Consider the following 22,370-nt stretch of genomic DNA (forward strand, 5'->3'; position numbering starts at 1 on the left):
TTCATATAATGTTCCCTTCTAATCGAATTTGAGAGAAAAGTAGTTGCCACAGATTTATTCAAAAAAATGTTTTCAGTTCTCTGATGAAAATAAGGAACACTTTTAAGGAAAAAAACAAAACAAAACGAATACTTCCTACACGATTTGAACACATGGACTTATTATTTATAGACTATTGACCCAAACCGCTCGACCAGTTTTTTTTTTAATTTTATTTTCATTTGATTACATTACAGGAACTTATAACATCTCAGTGCATATATTCATTATACAAGATTCGTAAGTAGTGAGCAAAATATTTGTTTTCGCACTGTACAGAAAATCTTTTACAAGCATTTTTCAGAAAAATAATGTAATCAGACATATTGCCACACGGATACGTATCCATGATATAGAAAAGTGATTGTCCAATTAGCCAGGTGACAGTATTGTGTTTGGTGATCGGAAAGAAACGATAGTCGGGAAACAGTATATACTGAGATTCAAACACAGTTGCATGTAAACGGCAAATGACACTTAACATTCTTGTTAACGTTCTCCAGATATCAGGTGATTGAGCACAGGATTGCAGTCTGTGTTCAATCGTATCAGGTTGATCACACCGTTGACACATATCCGTTTGTAGTACTCCAATACGTTTTAATTTAACATTAGTAGGAACAAGCTCATTCACAATCATATACCAGGTACTCCTTACCTGCGTTGACAGAGTGACATTGTGCACATTATGCCATATCATTTTCCAGTTTTTTGTGGGAAATTTTTGCTGAACGTGCGGAACCATTTCGTTGTACAGAGGTGCAAGTAAGTACTGACCCATAATTTTTACATTGAAATAATTGGTGGGATCCAAGAGAGGTAGATACGACCAACCTTGCACGCATTCTTTAATATACACAGGGGCGTCTTTGAGGGATTCCATATTAGGGGGGTTGGGTGCTGGAAATGAGACCATCCAGCACGAAAGCCACTGATGTGTAATACTGTCAGGAAATTGATATTGCTTATAGTTGTTGGTTAAGAAAAACGCCTTACATTTCTCACGTATCGAAATGAGCTGTAAGCCCCCTTGTTTCCAAGGTAGAATAAGGGTATTACGTGGGACACGAAAATAAAGTCCTGCCCAAATAAACCAACCAATAACAGAATGAAGTTTTCGAAGATAGAGGTCCGATATCGGATATATGTGAGCGTAATACCATAATTTTGCACACAAATAACTATTTACATACCAAATACGTTGGATAAGGTCTAATTTGCGTAATTTTTGTTGGAGACACAGCCCGCGCACAGTATTCAGTAATGGATCCCAAATTCGTTCATAATGGATACTGTCACTATTCGAAAATATAACACCCAATATTTTAACTTGATCTACCACTTCAACAGTTGAGAAGGGCTCTGGAATGCCATCCATTTTCCAGTTATGAAATGCCAACACTTTTGTTTTAGAGAAATTGATACGTTCACCACTAATATCACTGAATTGTCGTAATTGGGCAATAATATAGTGAAACTGTTGTAATGTCGTGCAACTAATATTCACATCATCAGCATAGGCCGTGACGGAGAGATTTTGCAGGTCGTGAAGCGGAGGTTGGATATACGCAGCCAACTTATATAAGAGAGGTTCAAGAGCAAGCCCAAAAAGAAACATGGACATTGGACAACCCTGGCGGACTCCGCTGTTCAGTGAAATGGGCTGAGTGAGAAAACCATTTATCTGTAGTCGAGCAGTCGCCGTGCTATACAGTTGCTGGATAATATTAAGGAAGCTAAGCGGAAATTTATATGCGCTGAGCACTGCAAAAAGATAATCATGTGATAAACGATCAAAGGCATTTTGAAAGTCCAATGACAGAAGACAGGCCGGTTTTCTGGCAAAAAGAAAGTATCCTACTACATGCGAATCTTCGTAAGTGCATAATACACATTCTTTTCTTTATTGAGCGCTGCTTGAAAAGGACTAATTTTATCAGCAAAGAGATTGCGCATGCGCTGCACTAAAAGTTTGGTGAACAATTTTAAGTCGGTATTTAACAAGGTTATGGGTCTATAGTGTGTTTCATCTGTGGCGTCTGTAGATTTTGGAAGAAATATCACGTGACCCTCATTTTGTAGAAAGTTAGGAGATCGTAATAGTTCATTATAGAGGGCAACCATGTCCTTCCCGACTATATCCCAATACTTTTGTTAGAATGCATACGATAATCCATCTGCCCCAGGACTGGAATCACTATTACACTGAGCCAGCGTCCTACTTATTTCCTCTTCTGTGATAGGCGACATCAAGCACTGGCGCTCCCTGTCCGACAGGACGGGAAGGGGGAGATTCAGATATTGCTGGTATCCATCTTGAGGTGCCTCTTGTTTAGCGTACAAGTTTCTGTAGTGATCGAAGAATACCTGCTGTATCTCGGGGAGGGACGTGATCGTTCGATTATCATGCTTAATTACGTCAATAACCTTAGCAACGCGACGTTTATGTTGAGCCATGTAATGATACAGGGTAATATGTTCATCGGGAAGACAACCACCGGGAGGCAGGCGATGGGCATATTGTCTGACCGAAGTAGCATGGATTTGTTTGATCCAAGCCTTCGTTTTGTTAATGGCTATCATATTTTGCTGTGAACTGGGGAGGAACCACAACTCCTGGAGAGCTCGATACAGATATGCGAGACTTTCTCGTTTTTCTCTTTGTACTTCAGCACCTTGCCATTTAAAAAAACTCTGTATTTTCGGCTTAACGTATTTAACCCACCATTCATTTAAAGTTGGATAGTAATGACGTTGTCTGAGCCAGTACTCCCATTTCAGACGAAAGATACATTTCGTTTCAGCATGATTAAGTAATTGATTGTTTAATTTCCACTCAGTCTTTCCGTAAGTAACCGAAACACCGAGATTGTACTTGCATGTCCAGAGTATTGCTGCGTGATCACTGAATGGTATAATCCGTAAATGAATATCGGTGACAGAAGCTATTAAGTCAGGTGTTGTATGACATCGATCAATGCGACTAGACATATTTTGAGTCTTATATGTAAACTGAAGATCCTGGCGGTGTTGTACCCAAGCATCCTTGAGTTTGAGGGAGGAAATTAATTGTTGGAGAGCAGGGGAAGGAATGAACTTCGAGGTAGTGTCTATCCCACGATTCACAACATTAAAGTCCCCAGCCAATATTATTTTTGTGGGAATAGTGGGAAATAGGGGTAAAATGTCTTCATTGTAAAACTGTTCTCTTGCATTCCTATTATTTGAACCACTCGGGGCATAAATGTTAATCAGAGTTAGATCATCACAAGTTATTGCTATACCCCTGCCAGATGGAAGATACACAACATTCCTAACCTCGACACCTCTTTTACACAAGACGGCAGTACCTCGGTGCTGAGGGCCCACGTTCACATAGGCTCTATACATAGGGAGGAAGTCAAAATTCTGAAACGCTACTTCTTGCAGTAATATGAAGTCAGCCGATGTTTGCATGATAAAACGACGTAATAGAGTACGATTACTATCACTAGAAATCCCTCGAATATTTAACGAGATATAGGATCGTGACGTGGAATTAGGAATTGCTTGCATATACAATGTATAAACAATTAAAATAAGTAAATAAACAATACAGGGCAAACACTTCCCTGTGAAACCTTGGACTTCCCGACACATTAGTAAACACTATGGTTATGTTCATAGAATGTAAACACCAGCGATAAAGACGTATTGTGGATCGAAGGACAATAGGAGATTCTCACCTCTAAAGTATAAACAAGTAACACTCCTGCCCTTGAAGAGGAAGGAAGCCTTGACATGGAACACTTGCTTTGACCGTCGCGTGAGACATTTGTGTTAATCTACAGGTATACACGGAGCAAACGTGTTATTCATTGACTATTGCTATGTTGTCACGTGCCACTGGTGCTGGCAGCGATACAGTCGGAGAATTCCACACAGACAACTCACTTGTTTTCGATGCATTGTCTTGCAACCTTTTTGTTTTCCTTTTTTTGAAAACTGGGTCACTCACTACAGCCACTGAAGGGGAAGAAGGAACTACCACAGTGGAGGGGGAAGGGGAAGGAGAGCTAACAGACTCTTCTTGTTTTTGTGGGCCCTCAGACGAAGAAACATTATGCACAGCGTGTTGTGGCTCTCGTAGTTGTATAGGGTGCTCACAGGTGACACTACTATCTTGTTTCCGTTCCTCTGGTTCTGTTGTGGCAAGTGATTCAGAATGACTTGAAAGAGGGGGGAAGTCCTTATCAGCATGGAGATTAACATCCTCGGCAACTGAAGTGTTTTCCAAGTCCATATTGTGGGCATTAGGCTCATTAGTCATGGTTTTTGCACTAAAAGATGGATAAAAGTTCGGAGTGGGGGGCATTTTTCCAGTAGAAAGTTCGGTCATCTTAAATCCAGTAACGGGAACTGAAGGCATCTGAGCTTTCGTTTTGCGAGGGCAAGAACTTGCGACGTGGTTAAGAGCCAAACAAATGAAGCACGTGGGTGGTTGACCTTGATACATCACAGTAGCACGACAACCCCGTACCACAATTTTTGAGGGAATATGTTTTCCTAAACACATTTGCACAATACGATTGCCATTGTAAATGGGAAAAGGGAGGGTATTCGACCACATTTCTTCATTTATGGACATGATCTTTCCAAAGGGGCAAAGCACAGCACTAAGTTCATCGTTACTAATTTCCATCGGGAGATCCAAAATGCGTACACGAGTGTACTGGATACTAGCATTTGAAAGTTTGACCTGACTTACTGTTCCATTTTCATGTCGAAAATCCAGTGATTCCGGGTGTCGTCGTAAAAATGTGTCAACATTCTCTTGCGATTTAAATTTCAAATACAAGCTATAATCATCATTGTGAAGTTGAATAGCTTCAAGATCGTGTATTGATAACTGTAACTCATTAATTAACCAAGTCTGGATGAGCGCAACCGAAGGCCGGATATTTCGTGTCGTCTTGTCAAATGCAAGCCGCACAGTATTTTTCCGAAGGTTATTCATGGCAAGAAAAAACAAAACGGAGTACTATGTTCAATAAACTGCTTGTCACTGGTATGAACTGTTAGTTTTCACTGGTACACTGTAGTTCCTACTACTGAGAAAACACGACTGAGTACAGTAAACGAAACACTCAAACAATTTCAACGAACGTAAGAATCTCGTTGAGATCGGAGGCACACCACAGCGATGTTCACTACACCGCTGCTCACGGCAAACTGACCAGTTCGTACGTCTTCATTAAGTTTCTTTAGACGTGTGTAAAGTAGTTTCCTGCTCCACACTTTTTTTTTTGTTGTTGTTTATGTCGAAACCACTATAAGTTTGTGGTGAATATTTGGGCGTTACAGGTCTTGCAATGCATAAAGGTCTTTTTCGTATAAACTATATTCAATTTTACGTCCTAATAACTTATATGCAACAGGTTGAATCTGTGAAATGATTGGGGGAGTGATCGTAAATGTTTTCATAGTTAGAAGCCTGGATATGGAAACTCGCTGAACGTGGGGATTTACTATTGTGAAATTTGGTATATTCTTCAAGTATATTACATAGACAGTATAATTATTATCAATGATACTACTACTACTACAACTGTTATTATTATTATTATTATTATTATTATTAATACTATTATTATTATTAATTGTAACAACTCTGTATGTAAACGTGAAAGGTAGGCGGTTTGTATTTGAATACTAAAACACTAGTTGAATGAGAACCTCGGTAGTCGTGAACTCTAGGAGTCAAGGACATTGTTCACTAGCTTCTGAATTTGGGTTGAGGGTCTAGGTTGAGTATTCGGGTTCGAGCCAAACACTGTTAAACGTTATAGGGCACTGGCCAAATATCTTCAAAACTGCTCGGTCCGGGTTTAGAATTGTCAACGACTCGAGCAGCTCGGCTCACAGCTCATTCACTATCGACCCGAACCGAGAAGTGAGCCGAGCCAACAGCTCACCCAACGACTCGGCTAGAGCTCTCGGCTCAGTTGACCCGAACCGAGCAGATGGCTCATCCCTACCAAGCCAGGTCGAGCCGATGGCTCACCCCAAGTGAGTCGGCTCGAGCCATCCTCTCTGTTGAGCCGAGCCGAGCTGAGCTTGTTATGAAAAATCTCTTGTGGTTTCACTATCGAGACGAGACGAGATGCGAGCAGTGTCCCCTCTCGTGAGCAACACTAAAATTATTCCATATTACTGTTTAGATTACATTTCTCATGGCTTTCGTTTTCCAGTGTATCAGGCCATGATTTCAAGACGAGTTAAAACGAACGAACCATTTATCAAACTCGACTGAACTCGACGCGAAAAACTGAATCGGCTCGGAACTCGACTCGAGGTTATTACCTTTGACTTGACTCGAAACTCAATTTGAATTGGTGAATTGGTGAATAAAGTAGAGGTTTAGCTTGACTCGTGCTCATCCCTATGCGTTAGAAAAAAATGTTGCTTATTATTATTCTGCTAAACTAATTTTATAATAATAACAATGTTGTTATGTAAAGTTAAAAATACAGAATATAGAGAAATATTACACTACAACTAATAAAATGAGAACACATGAACTGGGAGTGAATCAAAACTTGGCAGTAACTCTAAAATCGATACATGCTTTTTAAAGCTAGTTTCAAACTCTATAATCAACGGGAATCTAGGATAAGCAAACTGATCTGAAAAAAACCCAATATTACATACCATCAGCAAACTATTGTCTAGTAATAAAGTAGGCCAGCTCATCAGAACATAGTTTATTCATATTAACCCCTTACTATAAATCGTTAATTATGGCATCCTAGTTGTTGATAAATATTTTCCGCCAGGGCAGTTCAGACTGTTTACTTTTAAATTTTGTTCACCATCATCCTCAGCTCTTATGAAAAAAGTATTCTTTCAAATGTTCGAACGCTAAAATATTTTCGTTCTCCATCTTTATAAAAACAACACCAATCAAAGCAAAATAGAGTACCGGTATCATTGCACTCCTAGTTCACTCACTGAATGTATTGATTTGGAGCTGCCAAATGTACGACAAAATCTTCCAGGTGCTTGCAATCAGTATACGCGATTTCCCTAAGGCTGTCTTCATCTTCCAAAAACTGCAAGTGGCACTACGAACTTGGGAGCACATGGTATTTGGCTCCATCCAGCTATAACCAATGCCCTCAATTACCTTCATGCAGTTGAAACCGATTTTCCTCCAAGCTGTTACACAATGACAATAGTTTCTAGTTGTCTACGTGTCGAACTGCTGAGTCAAAGGACGAGGGATCGAATCTCGGAGAAGGACATGAAAATTTTTATTACTTGCAGAATTATACATTTCACCCATAATTAAATGAGCATTCAGTTTGTGTTTCCGTGGAAAAGTAAGAATTTATTTCAAGTTAAACTAGTGAGCAGTGAAGCAAAACGAATTGGGCTCATGGTTGTCCGAATACCTGACGGTTTGAATAAATCATACGACACGCCTTTAGTATGGAGTTAAAGAGCTTTCTGATACGTATAAAGAAATCTCACTGACCTAAAATCCATTACGAAATAGGACCTACCAGAAGATTCAACACCAAGTCTGCGTCACTTCGGTGAACGCTGTATCGAAACTTCCTATATAAATTACACTCACGTGACGTCTAGTCAGTCGATCGTACTTGGTTTGTTGAAGGGGTATAGACGGACAATATGCCAAATCCATTTTTCCATTTTGTCGGGAAACGAATAAAATGTGACGCCCTTATGTTTAAGAATTGTTGAACTTTTAGGGGGGGCAAGATTTCATTCATCTGCTGTAAGTAGTGACTACTGCTGTTAACCATTGGTTTCTTTAATTTTTCAATTACACATCCTATCCTCTTTCAAGTTCATTTCCACATGCCATTCCATTTACTTTCATATATTCTGTTCGATTACATACACATTCATATACATACACATACACATTATCTTATAATATGTCCAAATTAACAAAACGGTTCTCTTGCTTTCTTTCTAATAATGATTATTTAGATTTCAAGAGAGTTAATTTTAAATAAACATGCAACCAATTTGTTAATTACTACGAGCATTGAGTTCTTCCTCATTGTGTGTTAATATATATTCTTCGGTGTTTACATTCTAATAATAATAAATATTTATGCCAAACTTAGATATAATTGCAGTATACAAAGATTAAGCGGGCAATAAAGCAGTTCAAGCCAATATCTTACATCAATCTGTATCATAGATTACAATTATCGTTAAAACAAATTGAATATTCGTATCCAAAATTGATTTTATGTAGGTAGGATGGATAGAGATGCGCGAGACAAGATTTGAGGTCGTCTCGTCTCGACAATATGCTGTAAAACTGATGTCTCGACTCGAAAAATGTATATTTTTCTATTGGAAGAGCTGTGTCTCGACTTGAATTTTGTCAGGAAAATTCTGTCTTGACTCGACTCTGCGCATCCCTAAGGATGAACAGTTTGAAGAGCCCAGTATTCCAAAGCTGGCGGGGTAACCAACTACACCATTACGCAACATCTATTTCAGATACAACCATTATTATACACTTCATTTTCACAAGCTTCTTCTTATAATAACAATATCGATTTCCTACTTAAATTCAATTATACATAATTGTTTCTTACGTAGCAGCTAATATTCATGCTATACAGTATAAAACAAGTACACATTCAATGTAAATAAACAAAAATGTAAGATATTACAGATTACTGGCATTGCGATTTAATCCGATTTTAAGCAGTACGTATTTTCTAAATAATTGTTCAAATTGCTTTATAAGAATCCAGATTATGACGTACCCTAAGTTTTTGTAATGCAAAAAAGACATGCATATATATATGACGTATTTTAGGGGACTTCCGGGCTTGATCCCCCCTCCCAAATTTGATGTTTATTCAAATAAAATATTGTAAAGTGAATGAAATATCTTGTAGAATGTTCACATTTCCAACAATGAAGTTAGCAAAGCCCCCCGAAATATATATATATGAATAATTTTCATTTTGGACGTGTGGTTTTAGGTATTCAACTGTGTTCACGTTTCTCATTTTTAGCGTTTTCGTATATGAATTATGGACATGGCGGGCTAGTAAATGGGACAGGGATTTGAAAAGTGACAGTTTGTCCGATAATGTGTTTCCAACCACTTCACAGAAGAAATTTATATTTATAAAAAGGTTCTCATATATTTTTTAAAAAAGGAAGAAAAACTTTAACTTTCCGCACGGAGGCTCGAACCGTCGCCCTTCGTTTCAGAAATGTCAATAGCAGTACTAAACCCGCTTGACCACAGACGCAACTTGCAAGAGCTTGTATTATAATATTGATAATAGAATCGCTCCAGCACAGGTTTCTACTTGGATGTTTAAATATCCATTTTCTGTCATTTTCAGCAATTTCTGCTTCAGATAATGGTTGATTTTGCATATTGGAACTGTGCATGAGGTGTGCAATGAATATTAATCTAAAAAAGTAGTTTGATTTTGTTTTTACATTTTCACATCGCTCGGATGACAGTACGATTTGTAGCTAGTGTCTATATAAAGAACGGCGGGAACATGCAATTCCCTGTGTATAGATCTGCGGGAATTGTGACGGCTCTAGGCTCACTTTTTCGGACTTCGAGAAACAAACTCGGTTGTTTATCATCGCGGCCACTGATTCACCCTCGTGCTCGACCTCTAGATCGCAATGTAGCGTACCCGCATGTGCATACCCATTTAAATCCATGTGTTTGTGCCAGTATCGAGAGTGACACCTCAACCTCGATCGCGAGGTCTCTTCAGTATCTTTCTACCCTTGGGCCTTATTTTAACAACTTGTGCAAATGTCCGGAGGTTCCAGATCTCCTGGCTCCGCCACTGATTGGTATCATGTATTTTTCCTAAACATCATCAGTCTCTGTTAACTTCTACTTTCAGCCATAATTTTATTCTTTCAAGCCAAAAAGAATACATTCGTTCTCCTTCGCATTTGGCATTCTTAAAAATAAAATTATGTTATAATTAAACGTGCGATTTTGCTATTTTCAATGTAAATTTCTGTCCCCTCCTCCGCAAAACAAATCTCATGGGCGCAACTTGCGTGTATGGTAGGCTCGTAATAATCTTTTATCCCCATAAGGTTATTTAATTAACCAATCGTAATTCTTCAAAACTACTATCGTTTCCCAAAGGAGATCGCATCCATCATTTTAGGTCACTGGTGATTGGCAAGGGGAAAGTACTGCTGAAGATGCAGTTAAAACAGGATTTAAAGAAATAACATCGACCTCTTCTTCCGAGATCGAGGATGCTTCGTGCATTTGAGGTTCGCCAGTGTTAACGATGCAGAGTTCTGTTCCTCGTCGACCACAGATTCGAAGTGGCTGCACACGTGAAAAAACAGGGACATCTCGTTTGTAAAGAAGCTTTCGAGTATCTTCTTTGGACTTCGGACTTTAGTTTACCACTTTACAAATTCTTTTTTTCCTAAATCAGTGCGAGAATGCGAATAAACTCGATTTCTTCAGAAATATTGAAATCCAAAAATAATAATAAAAAAATGGTACGACATTAATATCCGACGAATTAGGTTTCTAATATCTTTAGGTCTGCAAATCGTGCATTGTTCCGTCGCGGAAAATATTTCACACACAAAAAAGTTTCTTTTGTTTCACATGCGAAACTTCTTCGAAGAAATGAGTGGGTAATGATTCGATTCAGTAGTTTTAAATAACATTCTCAGAAATAGCGATACAAGTGGGAACACGAAGGAATTTTAAAACTGTGGTTACGATCACTAACAACTAACTACAGAAAATCGTGTGACGTAAATGCAATGCTGCGATAGCCACAAAACGGAGTTTTATTGTATTGTAATACACACAGGGTTCTTCACCAGTCATGCTGGTGTCTAGTGCGTCTTCGAATAACTTCTGTATGATTCAATTTATATAGGCTATAGTTCGCAACTTTCCGAAATAATGTAATTATTTATTTAACGATCTATACGTATATACAGGGTGAACGGTAACTATGTGGACGAACTTGGACGGGTGATAGTACATCTTAAAAATAGCAAAAAAGTCCTAGTGAACACGGGGGAAATTCCGTCCTTTTTAGGAATGACAGAGTGTTGAAAGCGTGGGAACATGAACTTCAGAGGCCAACAGCTTAGAACCAATACACCGTGGAGAGTGCGGTTAAAAACGTCACTTAGAAAGTCATACCTACTCTATTGAAAAATGCATATTTGGAAACGCAGCTACGTGTGCCCACGGGATTAACAACGTGTGACACTTCTTTCCTTTACAGCATGCCCAAGAGTAGTAGAAAATGGATCGATCTGGAACAACCTGGAACAACATAGAACAGCATCAGACAACTCACAAGCCCCTGGGAAATTGAGCACCGTACACCGTGAGCCCACGGTCTTTTACGACCTCCATTTTAGGGGTGAATTTATTCCCTTTTATGAGCACTTTTACGGGGTGTATTCGTTCTCTTTTACGAGCACATTTTAGGGGGTGAACTCGTTCCCTTTTATGAGCATATTTTCCAACCCCTACGAACACATAGCAGAACATCAGACTACGTAACATAACGAACATACAGCAGAGCAGATTGAACTCGTTCCCTTTTATGAACACTTTTTCAGGGGTGAACTCGTTCTCTTTTATGAACACATTTTAAGGGTGAACTCGTTTCCTTTTATGAGCATATTTTCCAACCCCTATTTTAATTACGAACACATAGAAGAGCAGATAACACATAAGAGTACGTAACACACAGCAGAGCAGATAACACATAAGATTACGTAACATAACAAGGGTGTACTCGTTCTCTTTTATGATCACTTTTTCCAACCCCTATTTTAACATAGCAGAAATTACACTGAGACTATGAACACACAGCAGAACAGATAATACATAGCACAGCTAATAAAAGAGCATGGCTTATTTTCCAACCCCTATTTTAACATAGCAGAAATTACACTGAGACTATGAACACATAGCATTTTAGGGGTGTACTCGTTCTCTTTTATGAGCATATTTTCCAACCCCTGTTTTAACATAGCATAAGACTACGAACACATAGCAGAGGTGTATTCGTTTTCAACCCCTTAGCATAAGACTATGCAACATAGGAGTTACGAACACATAGTAGAGCAGATAATAAACACAACCACCTCCATTTTAGGGGTGAATTTATTCCCTTTTATGAGCATATTTTCCATCCCCTATTTCAACATGACAGAGACTACGAAACATGGCGGACATAGCACAGGGGGTGTATTCATTTTCTCCACCCCTAATTGAACATAGCAGAAATTACACTGAGAGTACGTAAGACACAAAAACCTCCATTTTAGGGGTGGACTCGTTCTCTTTTATAATTACTTTTCTAACCCCTATTTTACCATAGCAGAAATTACATAAAAATTTTTTCAACCCCTATTTTAAGACAATGAATACCTATGTAACATAACGATTGGATACGCTCTTTGAACCGATTTGGATGAAACTCGGCATATGGAGGTTTTCGGACATGCTGAGTACGAATATCATACTTATTTTTACCTGGGTCCTATAGTTTATGTGGCATACGCCCTTATTATGACAATTTTAACCGATTTGGGTGAAACTCGGTATATGGGGGTTTTCGGACATGCTGATTACAAATATCATACTTATTTTTATCTGGGTCTTATAGTTTATGTGGTATACGCCCTCTCTATGACAATTTTAACCGATTTGTATGAAACTCGGTATATGAGGGTTTTCGGACATGCTGATTACAAATATCATACTTATTTTTATCTGGGTCTGATAGTTTATGTGGGATACGCCCTTTGTATGACACTTAAAACCTAATAACTCGAAAACGGCGCCACATATTGAGATGGTGTTCCCACATTTAGTAATTGGTCATCAGGTACTACAAGTTTCAAAAATAATGACCATCGAGGTCAAAGGTCAAAATACTTAAAACCTAATAACTCGAAAACGGAGCCACATATTGAGATGGTGTTTCCACATTTAGTAATAGATCATCAACTACTACAAGTTTCAAAAATAATGACCATCGTGGTCAAAGGTCAACATACTTAAAACCTAATAACTCGAAAACGGAGCCACATATTGAGATGGTGTTTCCACATTTAGTAATAGATCATCAACTACTACAAGTTCCAAAATAATGACCATCGAGGTCAAAGGTCAACATACTTAAAACCTAATCACTCGAAAACGGACCCACATATTGAGATGGTGTTTCCAAATCTAGTAATTGGTCATCAGGCACTACAAGTTCCAAAATAATGACTATCGAGGTCAACATACTTAAAACCTAATAACTCGAAAACGGCGCCACATATTGAGATGGTGTTTCCACATTTAGTAATTGGTCATCAGGTACCACAAGTTCTAAAATAATGACCATTGTGGTCAAAGGTCAAAATACTTAAAACCTAATAACTCGAAAACGGACCCACATATTGAGATGGTGTTTCCACATTTAGTAATTGGTCATCAGGTACTACAAGTTTCAAAATAATGACCATCGAGGTCAAAGGTCAACATACTTAAAACGCAATAACTCGAAAACGGAGCCACATATTGAAGTGCTGTTTCCACATTTAGTAACTGGTCATCAACTACTACAAGTTCCAAAATAATGATCATCGAGGTCAAAGGTCAACATACTTAAAACCTAATAACACGAAAACTGAGCCACATATTGAGGTGCTGTTTCCACATTTAGTAATCGGTCAACAACTACTACAAGTTCCAAAATACTGATCATCGAGGTCAAAGGTCAACATACTTAAAACCTAATAACACGTAAACTGAGCCACATATTGAGGTGCTGTTTCCACATTTAGTAATAGTTCATCAATCACTACAAGTTCCAAAATAATGACCATCGAGAGCTTGTAAACGGAGCAACGGATAAATTTTGTACAAAGCAGAAAAAGTGAAGGAGGAATAAATTTGAGTGGCCTATTCAATTTTGTACCAACGAGAAATGCCATTTTAACTAGCTGAGAATTATATGTCTTCTTGTACTAATTAAATAAACGAAGGAATATTGTACCAATGAGAAATGTCAGTTTTTCTAGACCATGTTCTAATATTTAAACAAACGAAGGGGTGAATTTGAGTGACCTATTCAATTTTGCACCGACGAGAAATAATTGCGTATTTTAAATAAACAATCGGATAAATTTAACCGGCTCACAAGTTCAATACTATTTTGTACTCTTGAGTGACCTTTCCAATTTTGTAGCAAGAAGGATCATTTTTTTAAAACAAACTCAGAATTTCATTTCGTTTTTGTAATACTCAAATTTGGATGAAGTGTTTAGTTTTGTACGAACCAGAAAAAATTGATTGGATTATTTCCTTAGGTACCAACTGGAAAAAGTGAAGGGCTATTATTTAAATAAACGAAGGAATAGAGTATTTAGTTTTTGTACCAACTAGAAAAAAAGGAGTGAAGTATGAATAAAATTTAGGTGGATTATTTTCTTTTGTACCAACTGGAAAAGAGAAGAAGAGCTACTTTAACTAGCTCATTATGTAACTTTTGAACTTACTGAAATGTTCTATTTTTGTATCAACCAGAAAAACCCGAAGAAGGATCATTTTAACAAGCTCATAATTCCTGTAACGAAATAATAATTTCGATGTTCTACTTTTTATACCAACGAGAAAAAAATGAACTAGCTGAATATACGAAATAATAAATTAAGGTAACCTATTCAATTTTGTACCAATGAGAAATGGCATTTTAACTGGCTCAGAATTTTACTACTCAAATAAACAATGGAGTATTTACTTGTGTACCACCGAGAAAAAAAGAAATTGCACCATTTTGGAGTATTCAAATAAACAAAAATCAATTAAACGAAGTAATGCATTTGAGTGAGCTATTTAATTTTGTAGTTGAGTATTTTCACGAAAGAACAAAATTGTAGTAATCAGAAAAAACGAAGAAGACCCATTTTAACTGAGAATTTCTGTACCTTTTTGTACTATTTAAACAAACGATGGGATAAATTTGAGTGACCTGTTTTTAATGAACGAAAGAACAAATTTGGGTGTTCTACTTTTTTATACCAAACAAAGAAGAACCATTTTAACTTGCTGAGTATTTTATACCATTTTGTACTACTCAAATAAACGAAAGAATAAAATTGTACTAACCAGAAAAAGCGAAAAAGAAACCTTTTTAACTAGCGCAGAATTTCTGTAACGCAAAAATTAATTTGGATGGAGTAACAAGAAAGAAAGCAAAGATATGCCATATTAACTATTTAAATAAACGAAGGGATAAATTTAAGTGATCTATTCCATTTTGTACCAAGGAGAAATGCCATTTTTATCTAGCTTAGGATTTCTAGTGCATGTTGTATTATTTAAACAAAACGAAGGGCTAAATTTGAGAAAGCGAACATGAACCATTTTACTCAAATTTGGATGGAGTATTTAGCTTTGTATGAACCAGTAAAAAAAGTGAAGAAGGACCATTTTAACTAACTCAGATCTTTATACCATTTTGTACTACTTTTTGTAACAATCACAAGAAAATCAAAGAATGGTCATTTTAACTAGCCAAGCAGAAAAAAGGAAAGAATTAACACTTTGTACTAATCAAGTAAACGAAGGTATAAATTTGTACTAACCAGAAAAGGAGAAGAAGGATCAGCATTCTATACTTTTCGTGCCATTTATTGGGGTGTCCTATTTCCTTTTGTACCAACGAGAACCATTTTTAACTGGCTTAGAATTTTATGCCTTTTTGTAAAATTTGTATCAAACCGAAAAAAGCAAGGAAATACCATTTTTAAATAGCTCAGCATGTTAGAGCTTTTTGTGTTTTTGGTCTACCCAATTTCTTGACCATGTTGTACTATTTAAAGAAACAAATGAATAAATTTGTGTGACCTATTCACTTTTGTAACAATCAGAAAAAGGAAAGAATAAATTTGAGTGGCTTAAGCAAAGAAGGTCAATTTATACCTTTTTGTGCTATTAAATTTGAGTGACCTATTCAGTTTTGAAAACAAGCAGGAAAAGAAAAGAATTAACATTTTGTACTAATCAAATAAACCAAGGAATAAATTTAGATGGCCTATTTAGTTTTGTACCAACCACGAAAAAAAGCGAAGAAGTTCCATTTTAACTAACTCAAAGAAACGAAAGAATAAATTTGAGTGGCTTAAGCAAAGAAGGTCAATTTATACCTTTTTGTGCTATTAAATTTGAGTGACCTATTGAAGAATGAATAAATTTTGTTTGCAATTAAAAAAGCGGAGAAGGTCTACTTTCTGTACAAACCAGAGAAAAACAAAGAAAGACCATATTCTGCTACTCAAACAAACGAAGGAATAAATTTGTGTGACCTATTCACTTTTATACCAACCACGAAGGTCCATTATTACAAGCTCGGTACTTTTATCCTTGTGGTGCTACATTTTGTATATTTTTGTGTCATCCAAAGAACAATTTAAATTGACTCTCCCTGACAATTCAGTTGCCAGAGTCCAATGATTGTAATATTACAATACTACAAATTGATCCATTTAACAGTTCAAGTACTTCTATTTTTACACAATCAAATGCATATGCTAAAGTGGGCTCAGTGTTTATTTACAGAAGTAAATAATTGTTTATCTTTCTCTAAAAACATTTCTACTATTTTGTTGATATAATAATCACACTCTGTAATGTATTCATATACCAGATTAAATTTTTTCTCCAAAGTATAAGTGTTCTTAATATTACAACCTTTAAAATGCTTCTTTATATAAAGTTTATAGATTTTCTCTCTCATTTCACATTTAATTAAGATCGTCCACACCTTTTGCAATAATTCGTAATCATACTGCAGCAAACAGTTGTGATCTTTTTCATTCTCATTATGTTTAGAACATGCTTCATATAATAATACTGAATTTGGTGTATACTCATTAAATAATTGTATAACACATGTATGACTAATACTTTCACTAGTACACTCGCACTCATTTGCTTCCAGTTCAAAACAGGTAATATTTGAAACACTGTCATCATCACTTTCCGGGAGTATTTGATCATTATATCTATTATAGCGTCTAAAATAATACACTTCCTCTATTTCTTGTGTCGGATATATGATTCTCACTTTATCAAGTAATTCATCTGGCAAATCGGGGTGAGACGGGTGAATTAACAGTATAGGTTTTTCGTTTTCACGCTGAATTTCTTTTTCTCTAGGTGAAACATAAACAATCTCCATGCTAGTCATTTTTTCTGCTCTTCAGCAAAAACAAATCAAATAATTTTATATATCTACAATAGAAGCATTCTATGCATTCTCCGTCTTAAATAATAAGTTTCAAGCAATACAAAACATCATGATGTATGTTCTATTATTTTCCAAATTTACTCCATAAACTTATATTCCATTATAATAAAATACATAAATGCAAAAATATATATTTGTCTTTTTGACTTAGACGAGGAAGGAAAGTCTAAAAATAATTGAATCGTTGAACAATAGGCAGTACCTTACAACCCTCACTATACTAGCAATACAAATGTTAAATATATGCAGCAACATGAAACTTTGAAAACTTTTCTTTTCCTTGATGAGCTGATTCTTCTGCTGTGATTCAAAATGGCCAAGTATGCTGTTACGCAAATTGCTATGTAGTCTGTTCTACACAATTATGACTCAACTCTGGTTTGTTAAATCTTACGTTCAAATATTTTATGAGCCTTACTTAGTGACGGGAGAGGCAATTTAAATTGTTCTCTGGATGACACAAAAATATACAAAATGTAGCACCACAAGGATAAAAATACCGAGCTTGTAATAATGGACCTTCGTGGTTGGTATAAAAGTGAATAGGTCACACAAATTTATTCCTTCGTTTGTTTGAGTAGCAGAATATGGTCTTTCTTTGTTTTTCTCTGGTTTGTACAGAAAGTAGACCTTCTCCGCTTTTTTAATTGCAAACAAAATTTATTCATTCTTCAATAGGTCACTCAAATTTAATAGCACAAAAAGGTATAAATTGACCTTCTTTGCTTAAGCCACTCAAATTTATTCTTTCGTTTCTTTGAGTTAGTTAAAATGGAACTTCTTCGCTTTTTTTCGTGGTTGGTACAAAACTAAATAGGCCATCTAAATTTATTCCTTGGTTTATTTGATTAGTACAAAATGTTAATTCTTTTCTTTTCCTGCTTGTTTTCAAAACTGAATAGGTCACTCAAATTTAATAGCACAAAAAGGTATAAATTGACCTTCTTTGCTTAAGCCACTCAAATTTATTCTTTTCTTTTTCTGATTGTTACAAAAGTGAATAGGTCACACAAATTTATTCATTTGTTTCTTTAAATAGTACAACATGGTCAAGAAATTGGGTAGACCAAAAACACAAAAAGCTCTAACATGCTGAGCTATTTAAAAATGGTATTTCCTTGCTTTTTTCGGTTTGATACAAATTTTACAAAAAGGCATAAAATTCTAAGCCAGTTAAAATGGTTCTCGTTGGTACAAAAGGAAATAGGACACCCCAATAAATGGCACGAAAAGTATAGAATGCTGATCCTTCTTCTCCTTTTCTGGTTAGTACAAATTTATACCTTCGTTTACTTGATTAGTACAAAGTGTTAATTCTTTCCTTTTTTCTGCTTGGTTAGTTAAAATGACCATTCTTTGATTTTCTTGTGATTGTTACAAAAAGTAGTACAAAATGGTATAAAGATCTGAGTTAGTTAAAATGGTCCTTCTTCACTTTTTTTACTGGTTCATACAAAGCTAAATACTCCATCCAAATGTGAGTAAAATGGTTCATGTTCGCTTTCTCAAATTTAGCCCTTCGTTTTGTTTAAATAATACAACATGCACTAGAAATTCTAAGCTAGATAAAAATGGCATTTCTCCTTGGTACAAAATGGAATAGATCACTTAAATTTATCCCTTCGTTTATTTAAATAGTTAATATGGCATATCTTTGCTTTCTTTCTTGTTACTCCATCCAAATTAATTTTTGCGTTACAGAAATTCTGCGCTAGTTAAAAAGGTTTCTTTTTCGCTTTTTCTGGTTAGTACAATTTTATTCTTTCGTTTATTTGAGTAGTACAAAATGGTATAAAATACTCAGCAAGTTAAAATGGTTCTTCTTTGTTTGGTATAAAAAAGTAGAACACCCAAATTTGTTCTTTCGTTCATTAAAAACAGGTCACTCAAATTTATCCCATCGTTTGTTTAAATAGTACAAAAAGGTACAGAAATTCTCAGTTAGTTAAAATGGGTCTTCTTCGTTTTTTCTGATTACTACAATTTTGTTCTTTCGTGAAAATACTCAACTACAAAATTAAATAGCTCACTCAAATGCATTACTTCGTTTAATTGATTTTTGTTTATTTGAATACTCCAAAATGGTGCAATTTCTTTTTCTTTCTCGGTGGTACACAAGTAAATACTCCATTGTTTATTTGAGTAGTAAAATTCTGAGCCAGTTAAAATGCCATTTCTCATTGGTACAAAATTGAATAGGTCACTTAAATTTATTATTTCGTATATTCAGCTAGTTCATTTTTTTCTCGTTGGTATAAAAAGTAGAACATCGAAATTATTATTTCGTTACAGGAATTATGAGCTTGTTAAAATGATCCTTCTTCGGGTTTTTCTGGTTGATACAAAAATAGAACATTTCAGTAAGTTCAAAAGTTACATAATGAGCTAGTTAAAGTAGCTCTTCTTCTCTTTTCCAGTTGGTACAAAAGAAAATAATCCACCTAAATTTTATTCATACTTCACTCCTTTTTTTCTAGTTGGTACAAAAACTAAATACTCTATTCCTTCGTTTATTTAAATAGTAGCCCTTCACTTTTTCCAGTTGGTACCTAAGGAAATAATCCAATCAAATTTTTCTGGTTCGTACAAAACTAAACACTTCATCCAAATTTGAGTATTACAAAAACGAAATGAAATTCTGAGTTTGTTTTAAAGAAATGATCCGTCTTGCTACAAAATTGGAAAGGTCACTCAAGAGTACAAAATAGTATTGAACTTCTGAACCGGTTAAATTTATCCGATTGTTTATTTAAAATACACAATTATTTCTCGTTGGTACAAAATTGAATAGGCCACTCAAATTTATTCCTCCTTCACTTTTTATGCTTTGTACAAAATTTATCCGTTGCTAAGTTTACAAGCTCTCGATGGTCATTATTTTGGAACTTGCAGTGATTGATGAACTATTACTAAATGTGGAAACAGCACCTCAATATGTGGCTCAGTTTTCGTGTTATTAGGTTTTAAGTATGTTGACCTTTGACCTCGATGATCAGTATTTTGGAACTTGTAGTAGTTGGTGGCCGATTACTAAATGTGGAAACAGCACCTCAATATGTGGCTCAGTTTTCGTGTTATTAGGTTTTAAGTATGTTGACCTTTGACCTCGATGATCATTATTTTGGAACTTGTAGTAGTTGATGACCAGTTACTAAATGTGGAAACAGCACTTCAATGTGTGGCTCCGTTTTCAAGTTATTGGGTTTTAAGTATTTTGACCTTTGACCTCGATGGTCATTATTTTGAAACTTGTAGTACCTGATGACTAATTACTAAATGTGGAAACACCATCTCAATATGTGGGTCCGTTTTCGAGTTATTAGGTTTTAAGTATTTTGACCTTTGACCACAATGGTCATTATTTTAGAACTTGTGGTACCTGATGACCAATTACTAAATGTGGAAACACCATCTCAATATGTGGCGCCGTTTTCGAGTTATTAGGTTTTAAGTATGTTAACCTCGATAGTCATTATTTTGGAACTTGTAGTACCTGATGACCAATTACTAGATTTGGAAACACCATCTCAATATGTGGGTCCGTTTTCGAGTGATTAGGTTTTAAGTATGTTGACCTTTGACCTCGATGGTCATTATTTTGGAACTTGTAGTAGTTGATGATCTATTACTAAATGTGGAAACACCATCTCAATATGTGGCTCCGTTTTCGAGTTATTAGGTTTTAAGTATTTTGACCTTTGACCTCGATGGTCATTATTTTTGAAACTTGTAGTACCTGATGACCAATTACTAAATGTGGGAACACCATCTCAATATGTGGCGCCGTTTTCGAGTTATTAGGTTTTAAGTGTCATACAAAGGGCGTATCCCACATAAACTATCAGACCCAGATAAAAATAAGTATGATATTTGTAATCAGCATGTCCGAAAACCCTCATATACCGAGTTTCATACAAATCGGTTAAAATTGTCATAGAGAGGGCGTATACCACATAAACTATAAGACCCAGATAAAAATAAGTATGATATTTGTAGTCAGCATGTCCGAAAACCCCCATATACCGAGTTTCACCCAAATCGGTTAAAATTGTCATAATAAGGGCGTATGCCACATAAACTATAGGACCCAGGTAAAAATAAGTATGATATTCGTACTCAGCATGTCCGAAAACCTCCATATGCCGAGTTTCATCCAAATCGGTTCAAAGAGCGTATCCAATCGTTATGTTACATAGGTATTCATTGTCTTAAAATAGGGGTTGAAAAAATTTTTATGTAATTTCTGCTATGGTAAAATAGGGGTTAGAAAAGTAATTATAAAAGAGAACGAGTCCACCCCTAAAATGGAGGTTTTTGTGTCTTACGTACTCTCAGTGTAATTTCTGCTATGTTCAATTAGGGGTGGAGAAAATGAATACACCCCCTGTGCTATGTCCGCCATGTTTCGTAGTCTCTGTCATGTTGAAATAGGGGATGGAAAATATGCTCATAAAAGGGAATAAATTCACCCCTAAAATGGAGGTGGTTGTGTTTATTATCTGCTCTACTATGTGTTCGTAACTCCTATGTTGCATAGTCTTATGCTAAGGGGTTGAAAACGAATACACCTCTGCTATGTGTTCGTAGTCTTATGCTATGTTAAAATAGGGGTTGGAAAATATGCTCATAAAAGAGAACGAGTACACCCCTAAAATGCTATGTGTTCATAGTCTCAGTGTAATTTCTGCTATGTTAAAATAGGGGTTGGAAAATAAGCCATGCTCTTTTATTAGCTGTGCTATGTATTATCTGTTCTGCTGTGTGTTCATAGTCTCAGTGTAATTTCTGTTATGTTAAAATAGGGGTTGGAAAAAGTGATCATAAAAGAGAACGAGTACACCCTTATTATGTTACCTAGTGTTATGTGTTATCTTCTCTTCTATGTGTTCGTAATCTTATGTGTAATTGCTATGTTAAAATAGGGGTTGAAAAAGTGCTCATAAAGGGGAACGAGTTCACCCTTAAAATGTGTTCATAAAAGAGAACGAGTACACCCTTGTTATG

This window comes from Thermobia domestica, chromosome 7 (genome assembly GCF_964235325.1).
Source record: "Thermobia domestica chromosome 7, izTheDome1.hap1.1, whole genome shotgun sequence".
In the NCBI taxonomy this organism is placed as follows: Eukaryota; Metazoa; Arthropoda; class Insecta; order Zygentoma; family Lepismatidae; genus Thermobia; species Thermobia domestica.